The sequence below is a fragment of the Oratosquilla oratoria genome, chromosome 3, assembly GCF_046742065.1.
Source record: "Oratosquilla oratoria isolate Oo_2021 chromosome 3, ASM4674206v1, whole genome shotgun sequence".
In the NCBI taxonomy this organism is placed as follows: domain Eukaryota; kingdom Metazoa; phylum Arthropoda; class Malacostraca; order Stomatopoda; family Squillidae; genus Oratosquilla; species Oratosquilla oratoria.
Window position 1 is genome coordinate 64,912,608 of NC_134779.1, and position 15,000 is coordinate 64,927,607.

A 15,000-nucleotide genomic window follows, 5' to 3' on the forward strand; every position below is an offset into this window, starting at 1 on the left:
ACTATTATTGATCTCAAACATTTTTCCGATACCCGATGTCAAACTGATTGGCCTGTAGATGTATATAGACGATCTATCTCCCTTCTTAAAAACAGGAACAACGTTTGCCTGCCTCCACGCAGTTGGCCAAAAACTAGTGTCTACCGATTTATTGAATATTTTCAGTTAACCTGGTCGCAGATTTCAAATTTCCACTCCTTAAGCATTCTTGAAGTTCTCTCAATCCCTGAGATTGTTAAACCTCAATTTCCATAGTAGACCTATCTCCCTCTACTCGGGAAGAACACGGACCTCACCCTTTCCGAGTTTATGCTGGTGCCCTCCAGGCAACCAGAGCCACCAGGAATTCCCCAGGTGCTGATAACGTCACCTACCCACTCCTGAGACACTTCCCCCATCCACTGCAAGAGGCCTTGCTGGCCATATACACTAAAAATGTTAGACGAAAGGGTGTAGTGCCGAAGGCCTGGAAACACGCTATTGTGGTCCCCATTTCCCAAGGCACGGTCAAGCGAAGGAACCAGATTGCCAACTATAATGCCTGTGTCCCTCACTCATCCTACAGATGGAAATTATGAGAGGATTGTGCTAAGCCGCCCCCAGCATCATGTTGAAACCAGGGGGGACTTACGAGGAGCACTCAGCTCCCAGGCGAAAATTAACATGAGGGGCCCACACGACTCTGTTGTACCCCCTCTCATCTTCACTCTGGTACTCGCGGACGTGGGAAAAAGAGTAACGGCGGTTGGGGGGGTGCTATGGTGGGTGGTGAGTGTAGTGTGCGTGGTGACAACTATCGTCACAGCCTTATGCTGGACAACATAACCATGTTTTTAGAGGAAGATCTAGACATACGGCGGACTTAAACTGCCTCTTTTTTGTTGTTTAATCAGTAGGACTCTGCCCAACACCGAGCGGGTAACTTGAGCTCTTTCAGCGGTAAGTGGGCATTGCTTTGGTATGTGTCTCACCTTCGTGGACCTCGGATTCATTACCCGCATTGCGGTCAAGGACAGTTGTACATGGCAGTTTCACCCAGAACTGGGAAACAACAAAGGATGAATGACTACCCGGACTGGAACCAGCTTACAGTTTTGGTTGGTACGCCCTCTGCTGTGATAAAACAGGACACTGGAGGGACATCCGTTCGCTTACCTTGGGGTCATCTTTTAGCGAGACGGACGAGTGTGGACCAGACACATCCTGCAAGTTTGTCTGCTGAATCTGAAATGCTCGAAGGGGGACCTCAACCTCGTTAGAGTCTCCATACGACCGTAAACCCTGGGACCAACGCAGAAAAAAACAATCTGATCCCCATATTGTTCAGAGCCTTCGTTTACGATCCGGACCCTCTTTCGGTGCTCCTGGCACCTCCACGATCTTTCCCCACAGAATCACGTACAAAAAAAAAAAACTGGCCCAAATGAAGAGTGTTCCAAGCGCTCCATTATAGGACTTGGCCTGCGACAATCCAATGCCACTACGATAACAGGTGTATTAATGAAGGCTGGTGTGCCTCCCACTCCTGGTATCGCATTGAAGAAGGACGCTCTGCAGATACATCATCAGCTAAGCAAGGGTACCGAACTCAAAAGAAGATGGATATTGTGTACGAAGATACGAAATTTAGGCCCCGTCCATGGCAACCCATCCATGAAGTGCACCCCAGGCTCCGTTAAGGAACCTCTGCCTCAGAGCCGAAACTCCAGGCCCAGTTGACCGTGGACTGGTTTCGCCCCCAATGCCAAGTAGAACCACTTTCTCCCCTGGATTATTTCTCACAACCGGAAGGTCGAGCTTGATATCCCCCGGGTCCAAGGGGCCAGAGACGACATGACAACCCTAACCTCTTGGCTGTACGCACCAGATGAGCTGCTTGCTCTCAAAGTATCGAGAAGAGGGTTCCTGATGTTCACGGGGAGACGGTCAGTTATTTGAAGGATGGTGTCGCCACAGGGGCGGACATATTCCTAGGCGAGCACAAATGACACTGAGCCACAAAGGGATGGGAATCCATTTTCCGTGAAAACAATCCTCACGGCTGAGCTTGTCGCCATTTCAAGGAAAGTAGCTTAGAACACAATCGATCGGCCTTTCCCGACCCACCTTCGCTCCGCGTTACAGTGCTATCAAATTCTAGGTACCTGGTCTGGTTAGTCATCCAAAAAGAGGTTACTGCACCTTCGAATCCAGACATCTTCAAACCGGTTATCCTGGTACCTTTATGATGTGGCTTGCCAGGATAGGAGTCCGTCTCCGGTACCAATGGATTCCCTCTCATGAGGGGATTCCACGGGAACATAGATGGCGATACAAAGCCTGCCAAAACATGATACCCTGGCACCATAAAGATAGTGTAGTGAAACCCCCCATCCAGGTCACAGCTAGTGAGGAACGGACGACAGCAAAATTCGACAGTGCCGCCTGGGCCCAATGGAAGGATGGACTACGCTGCCACGGACCTCTGTCTGTGGTGATTATGACCAATGTCCATGGCCTTGGACACGAACCCTTACCTTTCTAGTTTCACTGGCCTCCTCACACACTTCTCCACTATTAAGAAGGATACGGGTAGCTTCACTGCCGTTACCCAGTTACACCTGGTACCTACTTGCACCTGCGGATTACATGAATTGGCATCATTTCGGCACTGACTTCTCTGCTCTGCCATTGGAAAATTTGATGACCACTTCGGGCGACCCCAAAATTTCAGGCTTAATGATAGATTGAGGAGCCCGGTCCGGGTGTGTCTAGGTAATGTTAGTAGCGAAGCTCATATGCTCCTCACCAGTGGGAGCGATATCTGTACATTCGTACGCAATCCACACTTGTAATTATACACAAGAAACATACTCACACACACACACACTCTTATACCTACATGGCCCCCTAAGTGTCCCTACATTCATAGCGCCCTACACCACAACAGCCCCCCGGACAACACCGCCGGGACTTTTTTAAAAAATTACATTATAAATAATTATAGTATATATATATATTATATATATATATATATATATATATATATAAATCTATATATATATATATATATATATATATATATATATATATATATATATATATATATATAAAGCAGGACAGGCCAGTTAGCTTCTTCTATGTACTCAAACTTTAACACGTCATCTAGGCCTTCGCGGTTGGTCCCCCACTTCGGGGGATCACGCCCACGACCGTCCTTAGGGCGGAACGCCGTAGTCCGTCGTACCTTCACTAGAATAAAGTATGCCTAACCCTACGTCACCTAAACCCAAGTAACACACCCATATGTTTACATTGGTGAACCTGGAAGTTATTGACGCTGAGTGCACCCAACCCTGGTTATTAAACACACTCAAGACCGTCGCCGTATGGTAACCGCCACAGCCGTCGTCCAGCCACGCTGCTGTGGTTCACCGCCACATCCATCTTCAGCCAACGGGTTTGACTGCTGCTACCGCCGCTGTGGTCACCCCGTCCACAGGCCACCGCCCGTGCAAGCCACTACTGCCGCTTGTGGTCACAGCACTCAGGGCCACATCACGGCAACCGTTCGCTTCCACCACCGATGTTGTGGTAGCCGCCACAGCACACGTCGCAGCCTCCTCCGCTGCCGCCAACTGCCGCTGCGTCACCAACCACATCTGCCGCAGACACTACAGGCCAGCCCCGCTTTCGACGTCGCTGCCCAGCACCGCCTCCAGGGAGGTTCTCGCCTTTCACTTGGACGTCAGCTTACGGCCGCATACCCATTACTAGGACGTCACGATCGACGCAGCATCGACGTAGAGCTACGACGCGGATGTACACCGCTTTTTCCTAACGTCACCGCCGCTTACCATGTGCCCTTCTCCAAGGATATGGACGTCTGCAACTCTTCCTCCTACGCCTGATGTTAGCCTCACGGGGCCCGCCTCCTTTTCGGATGACTCTGAACCCCACCCCCACCCCCCCACCAACACGCATCGCATGGGGACAGGAGGGTTTTAAGTGGTGTACATGTACCCTATAGAGCATACTTCAACAGTTTATATCTTTCGAGGGAGTTAGATGAAAACTATGGATCCTGACGGCGTGGCATTGATGATGGTCAGAAAGGCCAAAAAGGGTCAAGTCAGGGTCATTTCACTGTGTATATTATTACTGCTTTCATTACGCCCCCAGCAGGTAGGCCAGTTACCTCTTCTCTGTACTCAACTATAACGCGTCACTAGGCCTTCGCGGTCGGTCCTCCATTTCGGGGCCCACGTTACCACCACCCTTAGGCCGACGCCGTACCTTCACTAGAATATAGTATACAAACGAGATTGCGCATCACTCTCCTTACGTCACTTAACCCAAGTAACACACACACGTGTTACACACCCAGTAGGTCATCAAGAAAATGCACTGATCTTCCTTAGCAACGCTTTCATGATAATTTAGGGAGCGGGATAGATTTCGTTTATGCGGTGCTGTTGATGGGAATTTATATTTTACCCTCCATTCGTTACCTCCAATCCTATCTATCCCCTCACCCCCTCACCCCTTCCAATCAACTCCACATCCTCCTCCCTCCTCCAGTCCACTCTACCCCTCAACCCCCATCTCACTCACTCCTCCATTCCTCCTCACTGCGCCCGCAGATCTGTGCTACTTCTGCCAAAAAGACAAGTACCCTGAGTCACCTCCACGCTCGAGATCTGCGTCGGAGGAGTTAAATCGGTCCCACTTTTTTTTTCAAAATAGCCTGTGACGTCATCCACTCTCTTCTCGAAATTTTCGTTGAGGACCCGCGAATCTAAACACTAGTGATACTATCACCGAACTAACAGATATCCCAAAAGCTAAGTCTATTGATGATAACCACAAGACTCCTCTTCTCAAAAAAAAAAAAAAAAAAAAAAAAAAACGCGGAGTACTTCAGGACTCAGAGTTCACTGCGGCCATTGTTCAAGATGTACACAAACGACGCAGAAGTGGAGCAGATTTCTTGAATCACGGTCGAAGGTGGTACTTGATCAGATAATTGGATAATGGCTGGCCAGAAGCTCATGCTGGCTGCTTCGACAAGACCCACAGATACTTGTGAATGATCTTGAAGATGTCAGATATATCTTAGTCTAGAAACGCGTGTAGCACCGCACGAAGAATACAGATTTATTTTCAGATATTAGTGATCAGTAAGATACATGACGAAACACATCCGTTAAATAATTTAGAAAAAAGCAATACAGTATGTTGGTACTTAAAATGATGAAAAAACGAAATTGATATGAAGGCAAACAAGCTTAATCCGACCTAACTTAGATCACGGAGTAAGCTTTATAGACTAGTTAAAATAATATATTAGAAGTAAAAGCAGAATTATGAAAATATGAGATGGAATGGGATGTCATTCACTTTAAAAAAAACTGATAAGGAAAAGAAAGGAATTAATGTGTAAACTTTAATCTTAACACCAAACAATTCTGACAAAACAGATCTTAATGTTGGAAGCTGTGAAGACACACAAAGACACACAATGTCACGAAAAGAAAAGGAAAAAAAAAAGATAAAAAAAAAAAAAAAAGGTTAGATGAGGTGGAATCTTGCCATCAGCAAGACTTGACAAAACAAACTTTGACGATACTTTTTGGTACTGAAGAGAAACATTTTGACAGTCAAGGACATTAACCGAACGCAGTTATCGTTCAATTTCCGAAGAGGGTGATAACCGTCATTGACAACAATTGACGGGGAAGCGATTTGAGTGAAAGAAAAAAAAAATGGAAAGAAAAATTTTTTTTTTTTTACCTTGCAACACAAAAAACTCTTCCTGCCTGTTAGATCGATGATGTTCATTTCAGTACAGACCTATTATTATATATTTTTTGTGAAGGCATTGCTTAAGCTTAATAAAATCACATGACGCTAGGTAGAAAAATGTAAAGAAAGCACGCTAACTTCAGGCTTTATATATTGGGCTATTTTTCCTCCGCTCTTTGGAGCAGCATTGTAGCCCTCTGGCTTCAGGAGGGAATCTGATTTCTTGAAGAAAAGTATTTTTTCTCCAGAAGATCAAATGACATGTTGTGTAAAATGTCGAAAAAACATAATTGTTTGCCATAGTGATTTTACGGCGGAAAAAGTGATGGATATGGGCAGTAGGCCTACCGCCGATTAACTGAAGGTTGGAAGAAAAATAGCCCAATGTGATAGAGCATTTAGCAAAGAGGCTTCGGAAATATTCCCAAAATAAAATAAAATCGACTTGAATGAACTAAAGTAAACAATTCTAAGAATAACTTTTATCAATAATCCATAAAAAGATGTATTATACTTTAACAAGGTTAATTCTGTTTGAATAATTAACATCCTTAAAGAAACTAATTTAATTAGTTGAATGTAGCTTTTAGCGACAACAGGTACAAACTATCTTTCTCTATTTATCTATCTATATCTATCATCTTTTTCTCAACACCTCTCTCAATGTGTGTGTGTGTGTGTGTGTGTGTGTGTGTGTGTGTGTGTGTGTGTGTGTGTGTGTGTGTGTGTGTGTGTGTGTGTGTGTGTGTGTGTGTGTGTGTGTAGTAAAATGGGAAAGAGAAAGAGAATCTTGGAACATTTAAGGACAAAGAAGAAGATGAGAAAGGAGACTAGGAATTGAAGATGTTTAGGAGATTTTTTTTTTTTTTTTTTTGAGGAGGAGGAGGAGGAAGTGGGTATGTTTTGAAATAAGATTTGGAGAAAAGAGAGAAGGAGGTGTTTTGGGTTGAGGTAGAGACCTTTTTTTGAGTGTAGGCCTATATAGATTCTTTGGAGGGGGTGGAGATAGAGATGTTTTGGAGGAGAAGGCGAAGGAAGAGGAATTACCTTGGAGAAGAAGGAAGACATAATTGTTAACGCGTGACCTTAAACCTGTCAACACATTTTAATGACCTTGGTCGTTTATTTTCCTCTGCCGTCAGGTAATTTTATAAAACTGGGGGAAATCCGCCTCCTCAGCGAATGGGTTAAGACGGAGACTGGAAAAGGTAAAAAAAATAGAATAAAATATATATACAATATATTTTCGCTCGCTATCAGTGGACCTTGAACGACCCGGAGAGACGCGTTTAATTATCTATATAGATTTATATATATATATATATATATATATAAATATCTATTATATTATATATATATATATATGTATATAACATGGCTATATATATATATATATATATATATATTATATATATATTACATAACATATATATACATCCATTAGTATATATATTTATATGTATATTATACATATATATATATCTTTCATAATATATATATATATTTACATTAAATATATATTATTATATACAATTAGCATACATACATTATGTATATATATACATATATATATTACACCATATATATATGTATATTATATACATATAGTATATATATGGTTATATTCACCATATATCTAAACATGTTATACATATATGTATGTATATATATATACATATAGTTTATATATATATTATATAGGTATAATATATATACATATATATATTAATATTATGTATATATATGTACATATATTCTGTCATTTCAGAAACATTTAAAGGATTTAATAGCGGTAAAGTGCAACGGATAGCTGATTCTGTGTACTATTGTTGGGTGTAAAAGCTAGGGAGCATGGGCGATTGGAAAGCACCGGAAATCTTAGCTGCAGCTCAGTGCTCCTTGAATACCGTGAAGGCCGTGAAATGTGAGCTGGAGAATTGCGACGGAGATGCGGAAGCAGTGGCTAGCAGGAAGGATCATAGCAGGCGTTCTGGACCATATCCACTACAATCGGGTAATTCCGTCGAAAAAAAGCTACAAAAATTAGTTGCGGGCAAAGATTCCAGGCAATGTATGTTTGGGTGGTGAGAGAGTTGGGCGTCAGTCAGAAATGGATTGCGACTATGAAAGAAATGCGCCTGAACTGACCGAGGATCTTCGCTGACTCCTTCATACAAGAGGGCGCAAGGGCCAATCTACTCACCGCCAAGGCCCAAGAGAACGCTTTACGAAAGGCACAAGAATAACTACCTAAACAACGGTCAAATACTACACAGTGGAGCCGGGAGGATGCTCTGGTTCTTCGTCAGACGAGAAGAAACTTTTTTTTTTTCTTGCCAGGACCAGTGGTTACAATGCGCAGGAATCACAACAGGTTGGCAAGCCTACAGTTCCGCACGAAGTCCACGCTTCATGAAGACCCCCCCCCAAAAGGGGGGGTGGTTTTTTTCCCTCAAAACTGTGATGGACTTTGGGTTGTGTGCTTCCAGCGAAGTCTTATCATTGCGCTTGCCACCATCTTTGAAGAGGTACTCAGACTCACTTCAGATGGGCTATTTATATGAGTTGCTGTCCATTGTTGTCAACAATGGGTGGAGGAGGGTGGCTGTGGGATAGACCATACGTGTGGCAGCAGGACTTCTAGCTCCGTGTCATACCTCAGGGAAACGGGAATACCAGAAGAGGACTGTCTGAGAACTTCTACGGACTTCTCACCGAGTACCAAATATCTGGCCACCAACCAAACTCGCCTGATATGCAACCACATGGGACTATTATGCTGTGAGGCGCAATTGGAAATAAGGGATCTAAGCGTACCGCCTGGACAACACAAGGACGAGCTGAGTTGCCTGGATACAAATCTGGTGTTCAGGCGTCTCTAGAAGGACAACGAGAAGGCTGAGTGCTGCAGGGTCAGGTCCCGCCTAGAAGCCATGGTGGAGATCCAGGGCTGCGCTTCTCTTTGAGTGAGCTGTATTTGGCAAATGATTTCCTGTTTCTGAGAGATGTACATTTTCAATTTTGAGGAATACATCAATTTTTGGCCAAAAGATATGACGTTTTTCTTTCCTTTCTGGAAAAAGTAAAAAATGAACAAATTTTATCCCGGACAACCTGCATATTTATATCTTTTCAATGTTAATAAGTGATTTTTTTATTTATTTTCAATGTAGGCTACTTCTATCTCTTCAAGTGTTAGGCTAGGTTAGGGGCTGGGAAGAGGTAAGTCGCTCCTTAATAAATGAATAAGTAAATAGATAGATAAAGGAATGAATAAATAAAAAAGAATGTGAGGTCGGAATCATTATTCTATATTTTGCACACCCCAAGGGTTATAGTGTGTATGTGTTGTGTGGCAGACGTACGGTGGTGTGTGTGTTGTGTGTGTGGGGGGTTGTGTGTTACGTGGAGTGTGGTGTGTTGTGTGTGGTGAGTGTGGGGTGTGTGTGTGTGTGTGTGTGTATGCACATAATCTTTTCTATGTTTATAAGTTCTTTCATCTTGTGTAACACCTTTTTCATGGGATCACTCTCCTAACAAAAGCAGTAAAGGTTCGTAGCAAAAGGGATCAAAAACTCTACACTTATCTATTCTTACACCAAACGATTTTATTCAATTAAAAAATATTTCATCTATTCACCATAGAAGTAAGGACTGACCACCTTTTAGGGAACGTAGGGTCTGTTGTATATTCAAACATTCCTGTGACTTTTATTTGACGTCATTCGCTCTCTCTGCTCTCTCTTCTTCCCCTTACTCTCATTTCTCCCTCCTCACTCCCTCAACCTCGCTCCATCTCCGGTATTCCTGTACCTCCTCCTCCTCCTCCTCCTCCTCTCCCTCCTTTTTCCCTTCCTCCTCCTGCTCCTCCACCTCTTCCTCTTCCTGCATTTCCTCCTCCTTCTCCTTTTTCTCCTTCTGTTTTTCCTCCTCCTCTTTCTTCTCTTTTTCCTCATGTATCTCCTCTTCCCCCTGTGTCTCCTCCTCCTCCTTCTCTTCCTCCTTCTCTTCCTCCTCCTCCTTCTCTTCTTCCTCCTGTGTCTCCTCCTCCTCCTTCTCCTCCTCCTCCTCCTCCTCCTCCTCCTCCTCCTTTACTTCTTTCTCGTCGTCCCCCGAAGCTTCCGCATTGTTATTAATTTCCGTTAAGGACTTTTTGTCGGTCCTTTTGCTTTCGAAATTCGCCCTTACAACATTTCGCAAAATAATCATCCCACCGTGACACTCTGTTCCCTCTCCCCCTTTCTTCTCCCCCTCCTCCTCCTCTTTCTCCCCCTCCCCCCATCCTCTCCCCCCACCAATTCTCACATCCGTTTGTCATGCAGTTCTCGCCCCCCACCCCCCAAAGACTCTTTTCGCCCCCCTCCCCCTTCCCTTTCTCCTTCCCTCCCTCCTCTCCCTCCCACCCTCCTCCCTCCCCCTTTCCTCACATTCCCTCCCTCCCACCTCCTCCCTCCCTCTCCCTCCTTTTCCTCCTCCCTTCTCCCTCTTTCTTTCTTTCCTCTCACTCACTTCTTCCCTCCCTCCTTTCTTCCTCTCCTCCCTTCTCCCTCCTTCTTCCTTCCTACCCCTCCATCCTCCTTCCTTCCTCCCACTCCCTCCCTCCCTCCCTCCTCCTTTCTTCCCCTCTTCCCCTCTCCATACCTTCTCCCTCCCCTCTCTCTCCTCCTTTCTCCCTCCCATCTCTTCCACTTCCATCCTCCCATTCCCCTCCCTCCCTCCCTCCTCCCTCCTCCTTTCCCTCTTCCTTTCCCTTCCTCCCTTCCTCCCTCCTCCTTTCCCTCTTCCTTTCCCTTCCTCCCTTCCTCCCTCCTCCTTTCCCTCTTCCTTTCCCTTCCTCCCTTCCTCCCTCCTCCTTTCCCTCTTCCTTTCCCTTCCTCCCTTCCTCCCTCCTCCTTTCCCTCTTCCTTTCCCTTCCTCCCTCCTCCTTTCCCTCTTCCTTTCCCTTCCTCTCTCCTCCTTTCCCTCTTCCTTTCCCTTCCTCCCTTCCTCTCTCCTCCTTTCCCTCTTCCTTTTCCTTCCTCCCTTCCTCCCTCCTCCTTTCCCTCTTCCTTTCCCTTCCTCCCTTCCCCTCTCTTCCTTTCCCTCTTCCTTTCCCTTCCTCCCTCGCTCCCTTCTCTTCATCTCCCTCTACCTCCCCCTGAAAGCTTCTTCCTTTTTTTTTTCAAACGTATTTTCTTTTGTCTCTCCCCCTCGTCTTTTATGAACAACAGAACTCTGATCTTGGATACAGACACACATACACAATACACACACCCTCTCTCACACACACACCCATACACACACAAACACACACACACACACACACACACACACACACACACATATACACACACGCGTGGTATTCTTAAAAAAATCCCTTCCAAGGATTTATATAAGGAAAGATTTATGTAAGGAAATAATTTTTTTAAGAATACCACCGTAAGATTCTTACGGTAGTATTCGTAAGAAAAAACCTTTCTCTTCCAAGGATTCATATAAGATTTTTTTTAAGAATATCACCGTAAACATCACTTGCTTAATAAAATCGTCTGACGCTCGCTATAATAAAATCAGCTAAAGCTTTTAAGGTGCAGAATATTCCCGTCAGCTGAAGAAACATGAATTGAGTGTAGTAACAAAAGTATTGAGAAATGTATTGAATCTACAAGCAGAATAGGTTTTTCTTCATAATTAAAATCACCTGACGACAGCTAGAATAAGGTGATCAGTTTGGGATTCGGTAGGCACACTGATACGGTGTTTAAAGTTGTTAACTCGAACTTTGAGGTTTGTGTGTTCGAGAATTTTGAATGGACAAGAATAAATATCAAAAAGTAAATAGAAAAATTTATACAACTTTTTTTAGAATACAACAAATTAACCTTTAGAAATTGATATAAAAAATACATAGAAATAAGCGAGTACATAAAATGAAAGGAGATTGGTTACCTCTGTGACAACCCATCAGGGGGGGGCCTCCTTTCCCTTCCCCTTCCCCCCTTCCCCCTTCCCCTCCCTTCCCCTTCCACCCTTCCCCTTCCCTCCCTTCCCCCACCCTAAAGATACGTTTCATCTTCTCTTCTTCTTCCTCTTCTTCCTCTTTTTCCTCTTCTTCCTCTTCTTCTTCTTCCTCTTCTTCTTCCTCCTCCTCTTCCTTTTCTTTCTCCCTTTCTTCTTTTTCATCTTCCTCTTCTTTCTTTTCTTCCACTTTTTCCTCTCCTTCTTCCTTTTGTTTTTCCTCTTCTTCTTCTTCTTCTTTCTTTTCTTCCAATTTTTCCTCTTCTTCCTCCTTTTCTTTTTCCTCTTCTTCCTTTTCTCTTCCTTCTTCTTCTTTTCCTTCTTCTTTTCTTTCTCCTTCTTCTCCTTCTCCTTTTCTTCTTCTTCTTCTTTTTCTTCTACTTTATTTTTGTATTTTTCTTCTTCTTCTTCTTCTTCTTCTTCTTCTTCTTCTTCTTCTTCTTCTTCTTCTTCTTCTTCTTCTTCTTCTTCTTCTTCTTCTTCTTCTTCTTCTTTTTCTTCTTCTTCTTCTTTTGTTCTTTTTCTTTTTTCTTCTTCTTTCTCGTCTTCTTCTTCTTCATCTTCTTCTTCTTCTTTTTCATCTTCTTCTTCTTCTTCCCTCCTCACCGGCGGCCCCTATATGGTCAATACAATTAGCCCTTCTTAATCCTGTTTCCTCTTCTTTGTTGTTCACCGCCCTTTCTTCCCCCCCTCCCCCTCCCCCTTCCCCCTCTCCCTCTCCCTCTCCAAGGGTGTTTACTTGGCTATTTTCTCCCCCTCCCTCCCTCCCTCCCTCCCTCCCACTCCCCCTCCCTCCCTCGTCATTAGTCCCACTTAATCCCACTTGTCTTTCTTAATCCCTCCTTTTGTCCTTCTACGAGACACTCCCCTCCCTAAACAACTTTCCTTCCTCCTCCTCCTCCTCCTCCTCCTCCTCCTCCTCCTCCTCCTCCTCCTCCTCCTCCTCCTCCTCCTCCTCTTCCTCTCCTTCCTGCCCCTTTATCCATCTCCTTCTCCTCTCCTTCCCCTTTCTCCTTCTTCTCTTGTTTCTCGTCCTCTTCCTCATTCACTTCTATCCCTTCCGCCTCTTCCTCTTTCTCCATCTTCTACAATTCTTCCACCTCGTCCTCCACTTCTTCCACTTCCTATTCCTTTTCCTTTTCCTTTTACTCCTTTTCCTCCACCTCCTCTTCCTCTTCGTTCTTCTTCCTCCTTATTCAGTCTGATAATACTCTTACCTCCACTTCAACCGCCCCCACTATCACCGTCACTCTCCACCACCATCTTTGTCATAACCATCACCATGATCAATAGCATCATGCCCATCACTATCACACTCACCATCATGACACCATTACTGTTACCATTACCGCCATGACCATAACTATTACCACCACTATTACTATTACTATTACTATTACTATTACTATTACCACAAAAGTTTTCCACCATACAGCACCAATGCACCAGTAAACCACAGACAGTTGATTAACGATCGGTCGTTTAAATTTGAATTAACGATTAAGTCAACGGACAGTGAATCACCAGCCAATTAGTTACTGGTCGGTTAATCACTGGGTGATTGGTCAAGGGTCGTTAGTCGGTCAACCGAGGGTTACCTTCTTTCACTAGACGGTCGTGGCTGTTTACTGGGCAGCCGGTCATCGCCCGGTACCTGTTACCGGATGAATACCGGAGACCAGGATACGCTTCCTCCCCACATTCTCCTCCCTTTCTTTCACTTCCCAACAACTCCTTCCGCTACTCCTCTTCCTCACCCACCTTCTCTCACCTCCATCATCCTCCTCCTCCTCAATCTTCCGGTGTCTTCCTCCTCCAACCTCTACACCTCACAACTTTTCCTCTCCACTCCTCACGCTCTTCCTCCTCATCTCTCCTCCTACTCTCTCACACCCACCGCCTCCTCACACCAACTCCTCCTCCTTACCTCTCCTCAGCACCTCACCTAAATCAGCCTCCTCCTTTATCCTCCTCCTCCTCCTCCTCCTTACCTCCTCCTCCCCTCCTACTCCTCCCCTCCTCCTCCCCACTTCCTCCCCACCTCCACCTCCCCACCTCCTCCTTCCCACCTCCACTTCCCCACCTTCTCCTCCCCACCTCCTCCCCACCTCCTCCTCCCCACCTCCTCCTCCCCACCTCCTCCTCCCCACCTCCTCCTCCCCACCTCCTCCTCCCCACCTCCTCCTCCCCACCTCCTCCCCACCTCTTCCTTCTCCTCCTCCACCTCTATCCCATAACTTCTCCTTCCACCTCCTCCCCACACTTCCTCATCTGATCTACCTCCTCTTCTCATCCACCTCCCTTTCTTCCCCTCCCCCTTATTCCTTTCCTTTTCTACACCCTCCTTCACCCTATCATGCCCCTTCTTCCTCCTCTCATCCCCCTTCTCTCCCTCCTCCTCCTCCTTATCCACCATTTCCCCCCTCTTCCTTCCCCACCTCCTCCCCATACCTCCTCCATCCACCTCCTCCCCACACATCCTCACCATACCTCCTCCCTCCACATCCTTCCCTCCACCTCCTCCTTTCGTCTACCTCCCCCTCCTCTTTTCATCCACCTCACTTTCTTCCCCCTCCTTATCCCCTCCCTTCTTTCACCCTCGCTCACCTTCCTCCTCCTCCTCCTGTTCCTCCTCCTCCTCCTCCTCCCCCTCAAGATGCTGCTCCTGCTTCTCCTCTTCCTGTTATTTCTCCTCTTCCTCCTCCCCTCCTCCTCTTCCTCCTCCTCCTCCTCCTCTTCCTCCTCCTCCGGGTTTATTTCACGCCTAAGTCTAGAGTCAATCGCGACCCATAGTAGCGTGTCCTCCGCGGCCCTCAACGAGATCGTTAACTTTTATGCGAAGTGCGCGACGGCGCCAAAAGGGATCTTGGGGGAACGCCCTCAATAATAACTGCGAGTTCCTTGGCCAGATGTCGACCCGTCTTAAGACGGCCCTCCACCCCGCACCCCTAAACCCCAACTTCCAACCCCGTCCCCCCAACCCACCACCTTTTGTCTACAAATCTCTTGACCTTTTTTCTGACCTTAGAAGAATCAATTTCCGGAATTTGGTATTGAATTGGTATGATCTCTTCTTTGTTCATTGTGGGACCATGGTATGACCTCTATCTCTATTGTTTGTATATACAGTTTATATATATATATATATATATATTATATATATTTATATAATATATATATATACATATATATTATATATATATATATTATATATATTAT